The 21,683-nt window shown below is 45.7% G+C and overlaps 1 protein-coding gene across 4 annotated transcripts in view; it reads right to left on the minus strand.

The window, feature by feature from the left end:
• Window positions 1–10,517, minus strand: part of ARHGAP12 (Rho GTPase activating protein 12) — a 112,023-nt gene extending 101,506 nt beyond the window's left edge. For 3 of the 4 annotated variants that reach the window (XM_058669573.1, XM_058669572.1, XM_058669571.1), the window contains exon 1: window positions 10,326–10,517. The gene's annotated coding sequence lies outside the window, so the exon portion shown is untranslated. The remainder of the gene's footprint in view (window positions 1–10,325) is intronic. The other variant, XM_058669570.1, reaches the window with a different exon arrangement.
• Window positions 10,518–21,683: the final 11,166 nt, after the last annotated feature.

Here is a 21,683-nt window from a genome sequence, read left to right on the forward strand (position 1 = left end):
GATAGTAATGTGTGAGTGTGGATACACTGTTGCTAACATACACCAGCTAATAAATGTACCGCTCACAAAAAGCTATGGTATATGAGAACAGAAGACAAATAGAACATCTCTTAGCTTCTCCACAATTTTGTTGTAAGTCTACAACTGCTCAAAAATATTTCCTTTAAAAAAAATCCATGTAATTCATTATAGTAATAGATTTTGTCATTTTCATTTTTTTAAAATTTTATTTATTTTTACTGGAAAGGCAGATATACAGAGAGCAGGAGAGACAGAGAGGAAGATCTTCCGACCGATGGTTCACTCCCCAAGAGGCTGCAATGGCTGCAGCTGAGCCTATCCGAAGCCAGGAGCCAGGAGCTTCTTTCAGGTCTCCCACGCAGGTGCAGGGTCCCAAAGTTTTGGGCCATCCTCGACTGCTTTCCCAGGCCACAGGCAGGGAGCTGGATGGGAAGCGGGGCCACCGAAACTAGAACCGGCACCCATATGAGATCGCAGAGCATTCAAGGCAAGGACTTCAACCACTACGCTATCACACTGGGCCCATCATTTCCATTTTTATTTTTTTTTAGTTCACTCTCCAAATGCATGTCATGGATGAGGTAGGGGCAGGCAGGTCCAAAGCCAAGAACCACAAACACAGCCACACGATGCCAGGAACTCAATACCTTGAGCCATCCTTACCTCCTCCCAGCATCTGCAACAGCAGAAAGCTAAAAGTCAGGGGTCAGAGCAGGGAACCAAACCTGGAAGTACTATGGTGGGACATGGATGTCCTCACCAACCAGGATAACAGCCTGCTCTCTTAACAGATTTTTTAACACATTCGAGCCATTATCTTAAGATTCAGAAATAGCATTTGATAAAATCCAATGTCCAGACTTTACAGTTCAGACTTGCCGGCTACAGGGCCAGCAGCAGCCAGGAAATCCCCTTCTCTTCAGTCACAGACCCTGTAAGATTTGGACATGCCCTTCATGTTTGACTGCATTCACAGTGGCTTCAGCAGGGTGCTACAGTTTACAGAACAATACAAGAAAAATGGTCAGCTGGTATTTCTTCAACTGGATATGTGGGGAAAACAATGCTACAAGATGACTTGGACAGCAGGACCCAACGTGACAGCCCACCTCAGAAGAACTGACCACTGCAGGCATGGCCTTTACAACTTTTGATCTGGGTGGACACCCAGAAACTCAAAAGAGTAGAAAAACCACCTTCCTGCTACATCACTGGCTCTGTATTTCTGGTGAGCTGTGCAGACCAGAGGTCATCAGAATCAAGACGACCCTGATTCACAGGTGACAGAAATCACTGCTAATTTGCCTCCACTGTGTCCTGGGAGCAGGATGGTCAGACCCGAAGCCATTAGGGCAGAGTAAGAGAGCTGTTTGGTTTATATGGCCGGACACAGGAGAGGGAGCATCTCTGAAAGCACTGCACTCAGCGTTTACAGTTCTCATGTGCAGTGTGCTCAGAAAGTGAGTGTCCAGAGCTGGCTGTCCCTGCCCTGGCTGGCGAGGCACACTGACAAGCACCAGCCCACAAGGCACAGCACACTGACCACCACCATCCCACATGGCACAGCACACTGACCAGCACCAGCTCACATGGCACAGCACACTGATCAGCACCAGCCCACGTGGCACAGCACACTGACCAGCACCAGCTCACGTGGCACAGCACACTGACCAGCACCAGCCCACGTGGCACAGCACACTGACCAGCACCAGCCCACGTGGCACAGCACACTGACCAGCACCAGCCCACGTGGCACAGCACACTGACCAGCACCAGCCCACGTGGCACAGCACACTGACCAGCACCAGCCCACGTGGCACAGCACACTGACCAGCACCAGCCCACGTGGCACAGCACACTGACCAGCACCAGCCCACGTGGCACAGCATGCTGACCAGCACCAACCCACACAGCACACCCTGACTCCTGACTGCAGATCGGCTCAGCTTCAGCCGCTGCCGCCATTTAAGGAGCAGACCAGTGGATAGAAGATCTGTCTGTCTCTTCTTCTCTCTGCAAATCTGCCTTTCCAATAAAAAAGAAAAAACCTTTAAAAGTGATAAAAAAAAATAATAAAAATGTGGATGGACATTTCATCAACCAGGTTAGAATTAACACCACATTTAGCAGTGGAAAACAGAATGCCTTCTTCCCAAGACTCTCATCTCATCCTTCCACACTGGGCTGTGCTGGACGACTAACAAGACAAAGCAGAAGGCAGGGACACTTACAGAATACAGAACCAGCAAAGTTTCTTGAATTCATAAATAATTGATCATTTACATAGAAAATGCTAAAAAAAAAATCTGCAATTCCACACTCCAGAAGATATTTTTTTAAATTACATTACAAACTGCCTCTAAAATTTATACATAAAAATAAATTATCTAGGGCTCGGCAGCGTGGCCTAGTGGCTAAGGTCCTCGCCTTGATCCCATATGGCCGCTGGTTCTAATCCCGGCAGCTCCAGTTCCTCTCTATCTCTCCTCCTCTCAGTATATCTGACTTTGTAATAAAATAAAATAAATCTTTAAAAAAAAATAAATTATCTAAAATAAACACAAAATAACAACGTTGAAAGACTTAGTACACTAGATGAAACTAAAGTAATCAAAAAACTATGGAACTGGCATGGCACACAGGCCATTAAAAAACAGTCCAGAAACAGGCTTATGACTGTGTGTTCAATTACTTTTCAACTAATATTGGGCTGTTCTTCTGACCCAGCTCCTGCTAATGCATCTGGCAAAGCAGCAGAGAATGGCCCAGGCACTTGGGCCCCTGCACCTATGTGAGACATACGGAAGAAGCGCCTGTCTCCTGGCTTTGGCGTGGCCCAGCCATCCCTGGCCCTTGAGGCTGTTTTGGGAGTGACCAGAGTATAGAATCTATCCCCGCCACTCTCGGCCCACCTTTGGTCTCTCCTTGGCCCTCTGTGACTCTTAAAAATGAATAAATCTTTAAAGCAACAGATTTTAAGGACAATTTTCTCAACACTGTGTAACTTAACTAAATAATCATAATTGCAAGGGAGAAGCGATTTAGTTGCCTTAAATTATGCACAAAAATTAAGACCTAAAACTACATAATTTCTGCAATCGAATAGACAAGATACTAAAAACCAACGATTTGCAAAGATTTCTTTCAAAGGACACGGAAAGGATAAAAAGAAATCAAACTGGATTTCATCAAAATTTAAAGCTTTACTCTTCAAAAGACACATGTGAAGTGATTCAAGTCATCCCAAATACACACAAGCATCCCGTGAGGAATTTTCTGGGTTCAAATCCCAGTTCTACTTCCAGGTCCAAGTTCCTACTCACATAGCTGGAAGGCAGCAGATCCCTGACCCTTCCCATGGAGACCTGAATGGAGTTCTAGGCACTTGGGAAGTGAAGCGATGGATGGAAGATTTCTCTCCATCTGTGTCTGTCTCTCTCTGCCTTCAAATAACTACAAATTAAAATTTGAAAAAATAACTTGGACAAGTCACACTTGAAGAAAATTCCTGCAAAACTATCTCAAAGAATTCATGTCTCCAATATATTAAAAACTCTTACAAATCAGTAACACAAAGCTAAATAACCAAACATAAAACAAACAACAGATTTAAATAGAGACTTACCCAAGTAAGTCCTAGAGAAGATAAAATAAGCTCACAAAAAAATGTCCAACATCTTTCATCATCCAGGAAACATAAAACCACAAAGAAATACCACTATTTATCTATTACAAGGGTGGAGATTCACCAAAACAGTATTTAGGAGAACGGAGAACTGGAACTCACCCACTGCTAGTGGGGATGCAAGATGGTACAACCACTTGGAATATGTTTGGCAAACGCTTAAAAATATGAATACAAATCTACCAGAGATTCTAAGGAAAAACAAAAGTACATGCCCAAAGACAAGTTTTATTTCCAACAGGTGGAAACAATCGAAAGGGTAATCAACAAGTGAACAAACCATTCACATAGGCATGCAACAGAACTACCACTTAGCAATAAAGGAATGAACAACTGATAACAGTAAATCTGAAATTAATGTTGCTGAGTGGGAAAAAAATGAAATCTAGACAAGAAAGTACATACTATATGACTCCATCTGCTTCAAAAATTCAGAAAATGCAGAGCTCGCTTAAAATATGGGCAACTTATCAGCCAGTACTTGCATCTCCAGAAAACATTCAACTCTCATATTGCAAACCAGAACCACCAAATGTCACGGCCCACCTACCACAACTTCTAAAACTCATCAAGGATATTTTGCATGGTAAGGACACCATCAGCTGAAACTCACTGGTTGCTGATGACAATGCAAACTGGTACAGCCACTTCGAAAAACAATTTGACAACTTCTAAACACACTCTTACTGATGATCTTGCAATCCCTCTTCTAGGTATTTACCCAGGAGAAATGTAAATGCAAGTGCACACAAGGCCTCGCATAACATTCACAGTAGCCACAAAGCAAAAACAAGCCAAAGGCTTGTTAACTGGTGAACAGCTAGACAACCCCAGGCACACCCATTTGTAAACCAGGAAACAAGACGCCTCAGAGAACAGAAAGTTACCAAGTTACACAGCCGTGTACTATCACATTAATCATGACTATGCAAAATAGCAAAAAATTGTGACAGTGGAAACAGAAAAGTTAAGCCACAAATTATACAGATTCTGTAGCTTTGTGTCTGACTTCTCCACTTAACAAAAATATTTTTGCAATCCATCTATTTTGCCACATGCACCTGCGGTTCATTCCTTTCATTGTTGAGTTCTGACATACTTCAGTGTAGGCACAGCAGACCTCTAGTACAGCACAACACAGGTTATTTTTAGCCAATTTTTGAGATTTATTCATTTCTTATCTGAAAGGCAGTTAGAAAGAGGAGAGACAAAGAGATCTTCCATCTGCTGGTTCACTCCCCAAATGGCTGCAATGGTCAGAGCTGAGCTGATCCAAAGCCAGGAGCCAGGGGCTTCTTCTGGGTCTCCCTCGTGGATGCAGGGGTCCAAGTGCTTGTGCCACCTTCCTCTGCTTTCCCAGGCCATAAGCAGAGAGCTGGATCACAAGTTCCTAAGAATCTCTGCTTGCTCAAGGAAACCAAAGTTAGAGAACAAAACACTCCCCACGTACTAATCACAAAACTGGTCCCTTCACAGGCCCCTCGTGTCTGCCTTTTTTCCCTCCAACCGCATAGGGAGACTTACAAAGATAAGGAAAGACAGAGAGCAAGATCCTCCATCCAATGGCTGACTCTCCAAATGGCTGCAATGGCTAGAACTGAGTCAATCTGAAGCCAGGAGCCATTCGATATGTCAGTGCAGGGGTCCAAGGAATTGGAAAATGAAGCAGCCAGGACCCATTCGATATGACACCCATATCAAATGCCAACACTTCAAGGCAGAGGATTAGCCAGCTGAGCTATCACACCAACCTGTCTGTGTCTGCTTTTTGCTAGCTATGTGACCTAAGATAATTCTTCCACCTACAAATGGCACCACACACTGGAGTATTAACCAAGGATGTAGAAACACGTGTAAAACACTTGAATTCAGGATTTGGCATTTGGTAGGTGTTTTGTTTAAGATTTATTTTATTTTTCATTGCAAAGTCAGACATACAGAGAAGAGGAGAGATGGATAGGAAGATCTACTGTCTGATGATTCACTCCCCAAGTGACAACAACAGCTGGAGCTGAGCCGATCCAAAGCCAGGAGCCAGGAGCTTCCTTCAGGTCTCCCACACAGGTGCAGGTTCCCAAGGCCTTGGGCTGTTCTCTACTGCTTTCCCAGGCCACAAGCAGGGAGCTGGATGGGAAGCGGGCCCACCAGGATTAGAACTGGGGCCCAAATAGGATCCCAGCGCATTCAAGGCGAGGATTTTAGCCACTAGACCACCACATCAGGCCCTTGGTAGATGTTTTGTAAGCTCTGATAATATTACTCTACCAGATTCAATGCTAGCTTCCACTCTGCCCACCCAGGTCATGGAAGTGCAAGGCTTCTGATCCACATACTAGATTCCCATCCTTCGAGTGAGCAATGGAGTCATTTGAAGAGTATCTGTATTTGCTCAGGTAACCATTCCAGAAAAATCTTAGGTTTGTACAATTACTGCAAGGATAGAACAGAGTTCTGTCACACACTAAAACCTAGTTTACTCTACTATTAACATCTTGTTATGGTACCTAGTAGCCACGTCAGGGCCAAGTGAAAGCCAGGGAACTCCATCTGGGTCTCCCAGGTGGGCAACAGGGGCCCAAATATTTCAGCCAATCTTCTCCCTTCCCAAGTGAATCACCAGGGAACTGTTTGAGAACGGGAACAACCAACCCTCCCATTAAGGAAAGCCAGGACAGCAAGCTGCAGCTTAACTGGTTATGCCACAATACTAGCCCCTCAACCCTAGATGCTTTAATGACACTTCTAACATGCTTCCGGGGTTGACTATGGGGTCAATCTGAAACTACACTTAGAATAGCATGAGTAGGAGGGGTCAGATTTCAGTCTCCAAAAACATCAGCTACTGAGCATCAGCCAAACACAGCTACTGAGCATTTAAAACATAGCTAGTGCAAACTGAGAAGTGCAATAAGTGTAAACTACATGTATTTCTAAAACAATTTTAAAAAGAACATAAAACGCAATTTTCATTATTATATGTTAAAACATTTTAAATATGCTAAGCTTAACATTTGGTGTGTATCAGTTATGTGACTACTAGAAACTGTAAGATGATGCAGGTGGCTGGCAATGTGTTGCCAGGGACAGCAGTGGTCTGTGGTCTGCACAACACAGCACAGAGGTGATGGAGGCGGGTGAGGGCAGTCTGTGATTCCTCCCAGCCTTGAAGTTAGAGAAGCACAAGATTATCACAGAGCAAAGGAGTTCAGCAGTATCACCATTTGGCAGCTCCACTCAAATTAAAAGCTAATAAAGAGCAAAACAAAACTGCAGGATGTTCATTAAGTCTCGAAGCAATCAAGGAGGTAAGAGAAGGACCAAATAGCAGGTGGCAACACCACCCACAGGTAAGGTTCTGGGTCAATTACAACAGAACCCAAGGAGAAGCAAAGCCTCAGGCCCTCTGAAGAGGAAAATCTGGAACAAACGAGGCGAGATACCCTGATGCTCTACAGCACAGCGACATTCACACATCCGACCTGTCCAGAGGGCCTGTGTGTGCCAGCGACTGACGCTGTTCAATACAAAATAGGACACAGGTTTCATTTCCCTGTTCTTTCCCATTATCTATGGTAAAACTGGACTGACCACCTTTTCAAGTAAATAAAACACTCATTCTACTACTTAATGACTTTACAGGTCACCACCAGTCATTATTTTATGAATCCATTTAAAAATCTTTGATTCTATTGTTGTCGGTAATGGCTCCTGGAGAACTTATAAGTACTCAAATGTGAAAAGCTCACTTTTTTTTTTTTTTTTTTTTTTACCCCTTCCCATTCTTTTTTTTTTTTTTTTTTTTTCAGTAATTACATTGTATTATGTGACACAGTTACATAGATACTTGGGTTCTCCCCACCCCTCCCCAAACCCTCCCACCATGGTGGATTCCTCCACCTTGTTGCATAACCACAGCTCAAGTTCAGTTGAGATTCCCCCATTGCAAGCGTATACCAAACATAGAGTCCAGCATCTTATTGTCCAGTCAAGTCCAACGGCTTCTTAGGTATACCCTCTCTGGTCTGAAGACAGAAAGCTCACTTTCTTTAAGATTTTTTTTTTTTATTTTTAATTGGAAAGGCGTATATACAGAGTAGGAGATACAGTAAGAAAGATCTCCCATGCATTCGTTCACTCCCCAAGTGGCAGCAACAACCACAGCTGAGCTGATTCAAAGCCAGGAGCTGCTTCTGGGTCTCCCACGTGGGTGCAGGGTCCCAAGGCTTTGGGCCATCCTCAACTGCCCTCCCAGGCCACAAGCAGGGAGCTGAATGGGCGCGTACAAGACGAGGACCTCAGCCACTAGGCTACTGCACTGGACCCACTTTCAATCAACCTAGGGAAACTGGCTGGGAGCAGGGGAAGGCCTTTGACCTACAGACACCCGGGCACCATTCCTGTTCCCTCTCCCAGCACCTGGTCAGGCTGCAGACTCCAACTTCCTGCCTGAGCCGAGGCTAAAGCAGCTGAGTTCCTGCCACTCACTTGGGAGACAGAGAATGCGCTCCCAGCTCCCAAGTCGGCCTGCCCAGCCTGGCAAGCATCTGGGGAACCCAGGAGTGGGAACTATGTTTCTCTGCCTCCCCAAACTGCACAAAAAAGAAAGAAAAAAAAAAGCACTGAGCAGACACTCCTAATTAGTGAAAGGCAAGCTGAGCTAGGTGTGAGCAACATGCCATTTTTCTGCAGCATCCAGGTATTTCCGTAAGTGCCCCACAGTTTGCAGTAGTAAGTAGAAATGGAAAAACTACAAAAAAGACTGTTGGTGGTCTACAGTCAGACGAGATCGGGGGCGCTCAGGGTGGTATGGCCATAGACGGTGGTCTACAGTCAAAGGAATCTATGCAGCTGGCCTTATTGCGGGCAACTGTCTCCAGCTCCAACCATAACAGAATTTAAAGAGAAGCCTGTCAAATTCTCAGCATCTCACATAGAGTGTTAAAACTCTGTGCACATGATGAAACGACTGATTTCAGGAATGCTTGGCCACAACCTTACTCTTCATTCCACTTTTCCAAGAACGCCAATAACACGCAGCCTATTACATCACACTGTCTTGTATTTATTTTTGCCCACAGAGAAAAAAACACATCCAGAGCAGAGGCGCAACATGCAACTGTCGTTCGCACAAACAAGCACCTTGCCCAGCCTGGACCATCGTTCGCACAAACAAGCACCTTGCCCAGCCTGGACCATCGTTCGCACAAACAAGCACCTTGCCCAGCCTGGCCAGCTCATAGCGCCGCGTGGCCCACCCAGACTCAAACCCTTCCTCCCCGCATTGCTGGCCTGGAGACCCCCGCCCAGGGCTCCCGACCTCCGAAAAAAAACTATTTCCGAAGCGATTTTACGACAAAGAGAAAAAATAATTACTGCACCGGTGGCGAGTCTGAAATCAAGCACAGAAAGGGGGATCTACTGGGCAGTACACGGTCTCTACCTCCGACTTCAGGTAGGGAAAAAGGAGCTTGAAGCGAATAAATACAGCTCCAGGCCACCACGCCCCAACTCCGAAGGCGGAAAGAGGCGTGGCTGGGGGGGGGATAGCAACTCTTTAACAACCTCCGTGTCACACTCGGAAGCCTTCCAAGGTTTCACCTCTGGCCGTCGGGCGGCCGAAGCCGCGGGCAGAAGCCCTAAGCGGCTCCGCCTTCCAGGCGCCTGCCTGCACTTTTCCGCCCTTGAGGAATGCGTGGCCAATAATCAATGCCACCGACTTCCGCGTGTCCCCACCGGCCAGAACCCAATAACCACAAACCCCAGTGCCGGGGCTCGAGGGCGCAAGCTTCCCCGTGAAATGCCACGGACACCTCTCCCCTGAGGTTCCACATTTGTAAATATTTTGCGCATCAGCCTCGGCCTGCCTCCACCCCTACGCAGGAATTGACAACAGCTGAGTGCCCGCTCGCCTCCCACACCTGAGGGGCCAAGCCTTTTGACCTCGCCCGTGGGGCGTGGGGCCTTTCCTTCCGCAAGAAGGCGTGCGCTCCTGCTCGCTTAGGGACAGGGCGCGTCCCCCGGGACACAATCAGCGGGGGTGCGGGGAGGAGAGGAGGAGGTCGCGGGGGTCAGGGCCGGGTGGGCTGTTGTGGTGGTTCTGGAGGACTTCGGGATGCAAGCGGAGACAGGTGCCTCTCAAGGGCGCCGACCTCCGAGGGCAGCCCCAGGTGAGAGGGAACCCACGCAGCGCGCGCGGCGGGGACTGCGCTGTGCAGGGGAGGCGAGGAGGGCGGCCCCGGGCCGGCCTCTCTCACACACAAGCACTTGGCGCGCACCCGGGCACCCTCCTCCCTCCCTCTCTCTTTCTCTCTCTCTCTCTCTCTCTCTCTCTCTCTCGGGGAGGCGGGGCGCCAGGCGCTGCCCGCACACAGGAAGTCAGGGCACCCAGGCAGGGGCAAAAGAGACTCCACTTGGGGCCATTTAAACCCCGTCGCCCACGTCAGCCGAGAGGCTCGGCAGGGCTCTTCCCCACCCTCAGCACTCGCGGTGCCCGGCCTCCCTCCAAGCCCTCGACCCCCTCCAACCCGCGGCCAGGAGGGCGGACACAGTCCCCTCCAGCCCCCCGGGTGCGCCTTTGTGCGACGCCCCGCCACCCTGCCCTCCCTCCGCGCCGCCTCACCGAGCACTCGGCGCCTCCCGGCTCGGCGGGAAGCTCTCTCTTCACGCAGCACCGCGTCTGCCGGGACCCCAACACCCAGCCTCGGCCAGCGCTCCCTCAGCCGCGGAGGTGGCCGCGGCCAGCGCGTCCCCGCCAGGCTGGTCTCCGAGGGAGGGTAAGTTCCAGGGCACGTCGGAGCGCGCCGGCGCGCGGGCAGGGGCGGGACCGCGGCTCACGTGACCCGCGGGGGCGGGGCGCGGCTCTCTCACGTGACGGTCCAAGGCGGGCGCGCGGAGGCACGGGTCCGTGGACCCGGGGAAGACCGGTCCTGGGGGGCGAGGAGGTGTCGACCGAGTCATTGTCCAAAGGCAGCCGGGCTGGGGGATATTGGAAGTCACGGGCGCAGCAGGGAGGTGGAGGGAAGGGTTGTGGGGTTTGTTTTGAGAGCCCATGTTAGAGAGCGTCCCCCTGGAAGAGGCACCGGGAGTGGACTTGGCGGCTGCCATTGTCACCGCACCCCGTCAGGGCCTGGCCTCCCCTCATGCCTGGAGCTCTCGGACCCGCTGTGTAGAACAGGGATGAGGGCTTCAGGCACCACCCGTTCGTTAATGGCTGATTCCTGGTGTTGCCTAGTCCGGTACCAGGGTGAAAGGTTAAGAGTAACAGAGAAACAGGGTAAGGTGGCCGAGCCAAGAGTTTCATTATGCTTGAAGACAACGCAGTTTGGCTTCTCCAAGTTGAATTCCCAAGTGTTCTTTTTAATGGATGCAGAATCCCCCTCGGGATAGTGGCTAGACTTCCGACAGCTGGTATCCCTAGCCTGCTTATGAAACTGAATCTAAGGAGTTTTCAGATTGCATCCTTTCTGAAAGATGTTTTAAATGCAAATGTCAAAAAGGAAGCCCTAGGCTGGCTAGACTCTGTCTTAGCACCTGCTACTCTGTTCCTCAACTCCCACCTTCTCTGCCTCCCTGCTGTCTAAACACTATCCCCGCTGCATTTTTTTTTCAGCTTGCACAGTATTTCCACTGTGTGCAACCGAAACCGTTCTCCACAGGAACCCTTCGCTATCTCTTTCTAAAGCCAAAACAAGGACACACTGCAGAAAAAAGGAAGCTGTGCCCTGATAGGAATGTGCTGATAGCATTATCTTCCTTTTTCCCCAAACCTGAAATGGGCACCCTTGGTTTTAGCAATAAATAGAACCAAGCAGTGTGCATACACTGGCTGATCTGCCTGTAACTCCATTTCCTGTTGCACAACCTAATCTCAGATGATACCACAATGCCCACAATATGCTGATCACTACCAACAGCAGATGGAGTCAGATAAAAAGAGCTCTCTCCATCGTGTCTTGTTTTCAAAGGGCCTGCTGGAGAGCTATGAAATCATATGCAAGGCTGCCTCTAGTTAACTTTTAAATAGCACTTGTAGCATATGTCTGGCGCCTGGGCTCAGGAACTCAACAGATCATTTTCAGGATTTGACATTTAAACTTCCAAAAGCCGCGGAGTTCCAAAATACAGAACTCCTTGGTGTAAGCGCCACGCACCATCCCCAAGCTGAACCTGACTTAGACAACTGTCCTAAGTGCCTGGAACCACTTGACATACATTAGCTGCAAAAGAAATTCCTACCCAATGTATATTTGAGTGAAAATGGACTCTGCAAGTGACCAGAAGAACTTGTCCCACTTTCTAATTCTTTAATAGGTAACCTACTTTACATTGTGCGTTTCTAAATGAAAAAGCATCAGAAACGATGTCTGGCATGGTTGGTTTGGCTATGCTATTAGAGAAACGGAAAATTTGGCAGGATCTGTCAAAATTGCAAATGCATACGTTGTCAGCGCTTCCAATTTCACTTCTGGCGATTTATCTATTAGATGTCTCTCTAGGCATGAAAAATGACGGCAGCATTGCTTATAGTATTTTTAAGAAGAGGAAAAGTTGGGAACAATCTCAATAGCCAGGACACTAATTAAATTATGACACATCTGCATATTTGAACATTATGCATCTGTTAACCAAAAGAAAAAAAATAAGAAAATTCCTTTGTGAGGTTTTTTTTCTTTTTTTAAGATTTGTATAGTTTAAACACAGAAACAGAGAGATCTTCTATCCACTGGTTCATTCCCCAGATGTGCTCAGTGACTGGGGCTTGTCCAAGCAAAAGCCAGCAATCAGGAACTCCATGCGGGTCTCACACTTGTGTGGCAGGGCCCAAGTCTTTGGGTTGTCTTCCCCTGCCCTCCTGGGTGCCCTAGTAGAGAGCTGGATCAGAGGCCAGGCAGCTGGTTCTCCAGAAAGCACTCATATGGTCGGCTTTGTTTGAGTACTGACTGCTCTGCTTACGGTCCAGTTTGCTGCTAATATGCCTGGGAAGGCAACAGATGATGGCCTGGATGCTTGGGTACCTGTCACCCCCGGGCAGACCTGGATGGGGTTTCTGGTTCCTGCCTTCGGCTTGGCCTAGCCCTCGCTGTTGTGGGCGTTTGAAGAAGTGAAACAGCAGATGGAAGAGCTCTTTTTCTCTCTGTCAACTGTCTTTCAATAAAAGGAAATAACTGTGTTTTTTTTTTTTTAAGCTAAAAACAGAATTCCATGGACCATTTCTCTGTCTTCTTACTGAGGTCGAGAAACCCTGTATTGTGGCAAAAACACTAAAGGCATGTGTTTCTGTGTATATTTGTTGAATTGCCTACTTCGTAGTGTCATCTGCCTCTTATTTCCATGGTTTACACAAATGTCCTGTAAATGATTTTGCTAATCTATTTCAGTATTCTGTCATGTTTATTTATTCATTGAATTTCCATAATTCTCCATGAGAATTAAGATCATGATTACAGTAGCAGTCAAATTTATGTAACATCATCTCTTCAAGGATTTTAAAAGCTTGTTAGTGTTTCTGTGAAGTCTCAGTTTTCACCATGTAAATTCATGATCAGTTTTGTAACTTACATAGCAATTACTGTATACACATAAAAGAATTAGTCCTAAAGAGCTAATGCATAAATTAGCAGGTGGTGTATCTTTCCAAAATTGTATAACACAAATATAAGAAAATCAGTAATTTGCCTCTTTTTTAAAGATTTATTTCTTTGGGGGCCCAGTGTGATAGCGTAGTGGTTAAGGTCCTCTCCTTGAGCACCGGGATCCCATATGGGCACCGGTTTTAATCCTGATGGCTCCACTTCCCATCCAGATCCCTGCCTGTGGCCTGGGAAAGCAGTCAGGGATGGCCCAAAGCTTTGGGACCCTGCACCTGTGTGGGAGACCCGAAAGAAGCACCTGGCTCCTGGCTTCGGATTGACCCAGCTCCAGCCATTGCGACCACTTGGGGAGTGAACCATCGGAGGGAAGATCTTCCTCTCTGTCTCTCCTCCTCTCTGTATATCTGCCTTTCCAATAAAAACATATTAGTGTTTGTGTGAAGTCTCAGTTTTCACCATGTAGATTCATTTTATTAGAAAGACAGATACGGGAAGAAGGATAGACAGAAAAACCTTCCATCTGCTAGTTCACCCTCCAAATGGCTGCAACAACCAGAGCTGAGCCGATCGGAATCCAGGGACCAGGAGCTTGTGCTTGGAGGTGGAGGATCAACCAGTTGAGCCACTGTGCTGGCCCTTAGTAATTGGCCTCTTAACTGAAACTAGGTGAGAAGTCAGCCATTCAGAAGAAGCCAGTCAGAGCATTTGTTGTGATTGTATCTTTCACATCAAATGCCCACTCATTTTAATTCCATATGTAACTCAGATTTAGTACTATAGAAATAACCTCTGAAGTAATAAAAATCAGTAAGTAATAATCCATTACTTAAACCTATTTGCATTGCATGAAAACAAAACAAAAAAAAAGTTCACTGTCACAATTAGGCAGTAAGTAGGACAATGTTTCTATGTTAAACCACTAAAATGGAAATGATATTTTTTACTTCAAAAATAAAGGTGTTTCACTAACAAGAGGGGCAAGAATCTCTGTTTTCAACACTGGCAGTCAACATTGTAATGCAGGTTCTAGCAGGTATGTGGCAATAAGGAAGTTTGCAGAGAAAACTGGGGAGTGAGTGTGATTCCCGGCAGTAAATAGTAACATGCAGGCCAATCATTGAAATCCACATGGTGACTCTGTGAGTGGGGGAGAAACTGATGGGATCCTGTGGTATCAGCATGCTGCTATGAGGCCACAGCTTCCTCTTGGCAGCCTGTGCCAGCTTGGGTATTAGAAAGCCATCACAAGCAGCTTTTTGGGAAGAGATGTCAGAGGCACACAGCTGAAATAGTCGCAGAAGCAGAAGTTGGCCTGCGCTAGGTGGTTTGTAAAAGAAGTTCTGTGAGATTTTTCAACTCTTAACAAGAAGGTGATTTGTTTTTAAAGGAATGGATCTCCACAGAACAATGGAGGTAGGAGGCAAATACACACCTCTGTCCTTATTTGGTCCACTAGAAGTCAACCTTGATGCCAAGATTAGAATCAGGAAGTTAGGGCAGTGAAGGAAGCCATGGCAGTGAAGAAATGAGACAGTCGTTGTAAAGGGGGCATCACAAAGCTGCAGAGGGCAACTGGAGTTGAATCGCGCTAGGGAAATTCCGGGAGCAGAGGGACAATAACCCCTCGCATCCTTTCAAATGAAGTATGGCAGCCCTAAACGCAAATGCAAACTTGATCACGGTATTTTCCAAATATATCTGCAGGATGGAACTGACTGCCCTGCTTGTATTTTTCCCAGGAATGCTGGGTGACTCTCCCCTAATTTCACAGGCACAGAGGCCTGTCTTGCTTTTTCATGACCGTTGCTTGCAGCGGGCATACTGCCTATGACCATTATGATTGCATGTAGGATTGGTGTGTGCAATCAACCTCTGCAAATTCCCTCTCTTCCACGCTCAGGGAGAAAGAATGATTTTTTAAAGATATACTTTTATTTGAAAGGCAGAATTGTAGACAGAGAGAGAAGGTCTTCCATCTCTGGTTCACTCCCCAAATGCCCTCAATGGCAGGAGCTGGGCCAATCAGAAGCTGGAACTTGGAGCTTCCTCAGGGTCTCCCACGTAGGCACAAGGTCCTAAGTACATAAGCAAAGAGCTGGATGGGAAGTAGAGCAGCCAGGGCTTGAACCAATGCTCATGTGGGATGCTAGTACTGCATGCTGAAGCTTAACCCAAGATACTACAGCACTGGCCCCAAGGATGGTGTTTAAAACATTAAAATGCATAAGCATCTTAGTGCTGCAGAAAATAGAACCTGATTGATTCTCACTGTCAACCCACTTGTGATCCTAACACTGCTGAACCGTCATGTCTACTAGAAGTCAGACTCAGCAATGCAGATGATCCAAATCACTAAGGAGAAAAAAATAAGAGGAAAAGTAGGAAAGAACGGAGTTTACCCCAAAACTTTGCTTGATCCAGAATCCTGATGAGGCCGATGGGCTGCTGGTTCCCACTGGCCCTGGTGCTGTCCTCAAATGCACTATCCACCGTCCACTGCCCTGTACTTTCCCAGCTAATCCCTGGGGAATGCATTAACCAGGCTCCCTCATGCTGTGGCATTAGACATGAGACACAGGGTGAAAAAAGAGAAAGGTCAGAGCATTTTGTCACCTCCACAGCCTGCCTTGCATGTCCAGGAGTATCTGCTCACCTCCACAAACACAGTTCCTTGGAACAGTTGCTCTGTCATAGTTTCTGGTCCTTCCAGGGTCTATGACATTGACCACTGAAGGCCAATGGCTAGATTGGCTCCATGCTGTCCTGGTCTCTGGTTCCCTCAAGCCTGCCCATGCTGCTGTGAATGATTCCATCCTCATCTGGTGTTAAACTCACTGGAGTAGACTTCCTGATAAGACCTTGGTGCATACACTTTGTTCAATGTTTTCCTAACAAGTCTTTGATAAGTGTGCATTGGAAATGAAGATTCCAAGGATTCTCTCTGCATAAAAACTCAGAGCAAGCATCTTCAGATCAAATGAAAAAAAAAAAAAAACGACAAATGTACTGTATTAAAAAAAAAAAACTCCTTTGCAAATAAGTAAATTTTGAAAAGGCAGCAGCAAAGGCTCAAGTCAAGCCCAGTTTGAAGTGGTTACTAAAAGCATTTCAATGATCGGATGTTGTTGAACTGTTTTAGAATGTTCACCAGCACTGCTGGGGCCTTAGGGAAATCCTCTTGTAAGGCACGATAAGTCTCCCCCAAGTGAGACTTTTTTGTTTTAATAAAAATCCAGATTTGCTAGAAGTCTCTGCAGTGGTTGGTTGAAATCCCTGGAAAAGATGATAAGCGAAGACCAGGCATCTTCTTGTCTTGGACAGATCCTCACATGTTGCAGCTGGCATGCACCCCAGGCAAGCATAAAATATGTAAAGCCAGCCCCCCGACCACCACAAGGTGCTAGCTCATCCTGAAGACATTTTAGTGTGTTTCCTCAAATTCCAACTTCTTAAAAAATGTATTGCAGCTTTTAATTTCACCTTTGATATCTCTCATTTTGATTTCTAAAAATATAGCCAAGTTTCACCATGTGTCATTCATTGGCTACAAAAAAAAATTCACATAAAGTGATGACTGCTATCTAAATATGATAACCTATATAGTCAAGACCAAAAAGACTTGAGCTCAGCTTTACAGAGTTCTGGAAGAACTTTTCATCATTAAGATGACTTAAGATTTTGGAAATATGAAAAAAAAAGTTTCCATTTTCAGGAAGCACTACTGTATCTGTTGATATGATTATGACAGTAATGAGATAGTTGTCATGGCAACCATAATGGCGAGCGGCATTAGTGACTTAGAACACCCAGGCAGCCCAGGAAGTAGGGAGAAGTGATTCAGCCGGCGGCACACGCCTGTCCTGGTGAGTCAGGAAAATACCAATGCCCTCACTCAGTCTTGCTAAGGGCACCGCTCTATGTGGTATAAAGGGCAGCCACTATGCCATCTGTGAGGGTCCCCAAAGAGTCAGGTGTAGGCTTCACTCAGTGTCTTGTCAAGTTCTACAATTTTTAGGCTCTGTTTTCACTTTGTGACAAATGTAGAGCTGTTCTTTCTCTTCCTTCGTTCTTTCAAACACATAACAACACAGTCTCCACTTTGATCTTTGGGGTGTAAGGACAGGGAGAAACATTGAATGGTTCTTTATCTTGCCTAGCAGGTGTTTTCTGAAAGCTAGCAAGAGATGGGAATGAGTGGCTAAAAGGAAAAATGTAAAGGCTTCATTTTGGGACAAAATAATCACAGGATCTAGAATTGTCAGGTGAGGAACAACGCCTTCACTTTAGATCTGTGAGATTGGAGAGCTTTAAGATTTAAGATCCGTAAAATTGGAGAGAACTCTCTTACGACTTAGAAATACCTATTGAGTATTCACAATATGCCAAATTCCAAGACCAATTTTGACAGAGGGATTAAAATTAGGAAAATGATTTGGCTTCTTTTAGAAAGTACTAGACAGTTCTTGCCGTGCAGAACTTTCTATCATTTTTTTTTCTGTATAAATAACTCTTTTTTTTTTTAACTATTTGTAGAAGTTCATGTGTAAAGAGTGAGAGTTTTGTATATCGAAACAGTCCTGTGTAGGTTGTAGAAAAAAATAATTAAAATGAAGCTAGAATTATAGAGTAAGTTACAGAATTTGTGGGAAGAAAAAAAGAGAGAACACCCCCCGCCTTTTGATTATGACAAGTTGTATGTCAGCACTGTAAGCCTGTAGCTGCACTAGCTCTACTTACAATTACGTTTTGAAGTCACCTTTTGAAAGAATCTGCAAATATTGTTTCCCACACAAGTAAAGTTGTATGCCTTTCCCAGGGGTATTGATCTTGATGTTTCTGATTGACAGTCGTGTTATTAATTCAGCATCCCACACTCTTTCCCTTTCGTGGTTTACTGCACCCCTTGTCATGAGGAGGTCAGAATGTTTTTTCCTGGGTAATAAACGAAAGTACGTCCTGCCCTTTTTAACTAGCCTGTGGAAAGGAGATTGCACACTCTCTGTTGGACTGGTTCCTCTTCATTTCTGTAACCTTCCTTTCCAGGTTGTTTGCTTTGCAAGCAAGGATGACTTGAAAAAGAGACCTCAGTTCAATGAAAATCTGCTGTTGGGCATAATTTCTCAAACTTCTGGATCTCAGTGCTTTACAGTTTTGTCCAAAGACTTTATAGAATACTTTCTGAGAATACTGAGTAAGAAAGTAGGAAGGATGCTGAAAACAGCTTCTATTAAAGTTCAGAATATAATAGACATCCTCCCCAAGGGCGCTTGTTAACTTTCTAGCCACTGGGTGGAAGGGGAGGCTAGAGGAAGACCCCAGGAGAAGCTTCAGGACTCTCAGATTAACATCCAAATATTTTCATTAATGAGCAGTGCCCGTTGGGTAAGAATCACCTTCGTATAGTCCTGTCATCGCCTCCATTGCCTCTTGTCCTGAATGAAAGGGCTTGGACGATTCAAATATTGAGTCCCAGTCTTCCTTGATTCTGTTTATGGTGTCAAGATATTTAACCAAGAGAAAAATAAACATTTTGGACTCTTGGCACATTTTATGATAATACTTAACACTCTTCATCTTCAAAATCTATTTCTCTTATAAATTTGAAAATAGTGCTTGAATAGGAAGAACTGGGACCATTCCCACTTTTCAGAGCGCGAGATTTAGGGAGGCTCCTTAGTGGATCAAATGGGATAAAGGCAGTCATAGGGTCCTTGTTGGCGTTTGAGTCTAGTTCGCTGATGTTAGTCTCCATTTGGCCAGTGGACATATGTGCTATTTGAGCTGCTGTCCAAACCCTCACCAGTGCAGAGAATGATTGAGCTGACCCACCTCCACCTGACACTCAGGGAAACTGTGCTGTGACCTCTCCTTGAACTTGCTGTTCTTACAGCCTGAAGAATAATGATACCTGGGGCTTACATTGTAACCCAGTGAATTAGCCCACTTAAGATAACAGAGTCCCCAAAAAAGAGCACCAGTTTGAGTCCCAGGCTGCTGCATTTCAGTAGCAACTTCTTGCTAATGCTCCTGGACCATGGAGAAGACAGCCGAAGCACTTGGACCATGCCACCCACATGGGAGAACCAAATGGATTTCCTGGCTCCTAATTTCAGCCTGGCACAGCCCTGGCTGGTGTGACCATTTAGAGAGTATGCCAGCTGCTGGAAGATCTCTCTCTCCTCCCTCTCCCTTCCTCTCTCTCTCCCTCCCTCTCCCTTCCTCTCTCTTTCTCTGTCTCTTCCTTTCAAATATTTAAAACCCAAAAATAGTTTTTAAGAAAGGACCTGGCACTGTAGCCTAGTGGCTAAAGCCCTCACCTAGCACATGCCAGGATCCCATGTGGGCACTGATTCTAATCCCAGCAGCCCAGCTTCCCGTCCAGCTCCCTGTTTGTGGCCTGGGAAAGCAGGCAAGGACAAGCCAAAGTCTTGGGATCCTGCACCTGCATGGGAGGCCCAGAAGAGGCTGCTGGCTCCTGGCTTCAAATCAGCTTAGTACAAGCCATTGCGACTACTTAGTACAAGCCATTGAGAATGAATCAATGGATGGAAGATCTTTCTCTCTGTCTCTCCTTCTCTCTGTATATCTGCCTTTCCAATAAAAATAAATAAATCTTTAAAAAATCTGTAAGACAATAACTACACCTGGACCCGGCAGCGTGGCCTAGCGGCTAAAAAGTCCTCGCCTTGAACGTGCCAGGATCCCATATGGGCGCCGGTTCTAATCCCGGCAGCTCCACTTCCCATCCAGCTCCCCTGCTTGTGGCCTGGGAAAGCAGTAGAGGACAGCACAGTGCATTGGGACACTGCACCCGAGTGGGAGACCTGGAAGAGGTTCCAGGCTCCTGGCTTCGGATCGGCGCGCATCGGCCCATTGCGGCTCACTTGGGGAGTGAATCATCGGACGGAAGATCTTCCTCTCTGTCTCTCCTCCTCTGTGTATATCTGGCTGTAATAAAATAAATAAATCTTTAAAAAAAAAAGAAAATAACTACACCTGCAAGTGCTAACCTTTCATTAATTAGCTACACAATAAATGATGATACTCTATCAAGTCAAATCTTATTAATCCATGATGCTCTGCCTAGTAATAGGACAGGTATAAATACTCATATTGAGCAATAAATGTACAACTTAACAGTAATTTTGAGGTAAACATTACGTCATTGAAATACTTACAGAATTAAAAACTTGGACTTAATGGATTAAAGGTTCATCTAATTAAATCACTTTGAAAGATAAGTCTAGAATGGCAGCATTCCGCAGAACCACTGTGGTTCCAGCTTCCCAGGGTGAGATGCAATCTGGTGTTATAGAATATCTAGTGAGTTGCTTGAAAATGGTCAGGGGGCCAACATTGTGGCATAGGGAGTTAAGCCTAGTCTATAGCACCCTTCACCTATGTGGGAGACTTGCATAAGAAGCTCCTGGCTTCAGATTGGCTCAGCTGAAGCCGTTGCAGCCATCTGGGGAGTGAACCAGCAGATGGAAGATGTTTTTCTCTGTATCTCCTTCTCTAAATCTGCCTTTCAAATAAAAATACTTAAATTTTTTTATTTTAAATTTAAAATTTTGAATTTTATGGCACAATTCTGTAGAGTCTGGGGTTCCCCCCACCCCCAACTTCCACTCCCGACTATTTTTCCCATATTGTTATATACATAGTATCGTCCTTCATAAGGAGTTATAATTCCATCAGTCTGTTATTTAAGTGTGCGCTGACATTGCTGATACAGCAGTGTCAGACAGTTTATCATCCCATTGTCTAGATATGTCCAACAGTTTCACTGGGAGTCCATCTTTGATTTGGAAGTAGGGATGTTTGTTGCACTGTATCTTTACATCTGAATATGGTAATTTCTATTACTCCATCACTATACATTCCAATTTGCATGATGGTTTCCTTATATTAAAAAGAGCACATAGTATTTGTCTTTTTGAGACTGATTTACTTCACTAAGCATAATGGTCTCTAGTTGAGGTCATCTAGTTGCAAATGGTAGAATTTCATTTTTTTAATGGCTGGGTAATATTCCATGGAGTAGATGTACCACAGTTTCTTTAACCACTCCTTTTTGGATGGGCATCCGGACTATTTCCATGTCTTTGCTATTGTAGATTGTGCTGCTGTAAATATAGAATTACAGATCCCCTTCTTACATGTAGTTTTAATTTCTTTTGGGTATATTCCTAGGAGCAGGATAGCTGGATCATTTGGCAGGTTTTTTTGCAATTCTCTAAGCACTCTCCATACTGAATTCCATATTGGTTGTACTAACCTGCACTCCCGCCAGCAGTGAAGGAAGGTACCTTTCTCCCCACATCCATGCCAGCAGGTGTTGTTAGTTAAGTTCTGAACGTAGGCCAACCTCGCCAGAGTTAGGTGGT

The sequence above is a fragment of the Ochotona princeps genome, chromosome 10 (assembly GCF_030435755.1).
Source record: "Ochotona princeps isolate mOchPri1 chromosome 10, mOchPri1.hap1, whole genome shotgun sequence".
NCBI lineage: Eukaryota > Metazoa > Chordata > Mammalia > Lagomorpha > Ochotonidae > Ochotona > Ochotona princeps.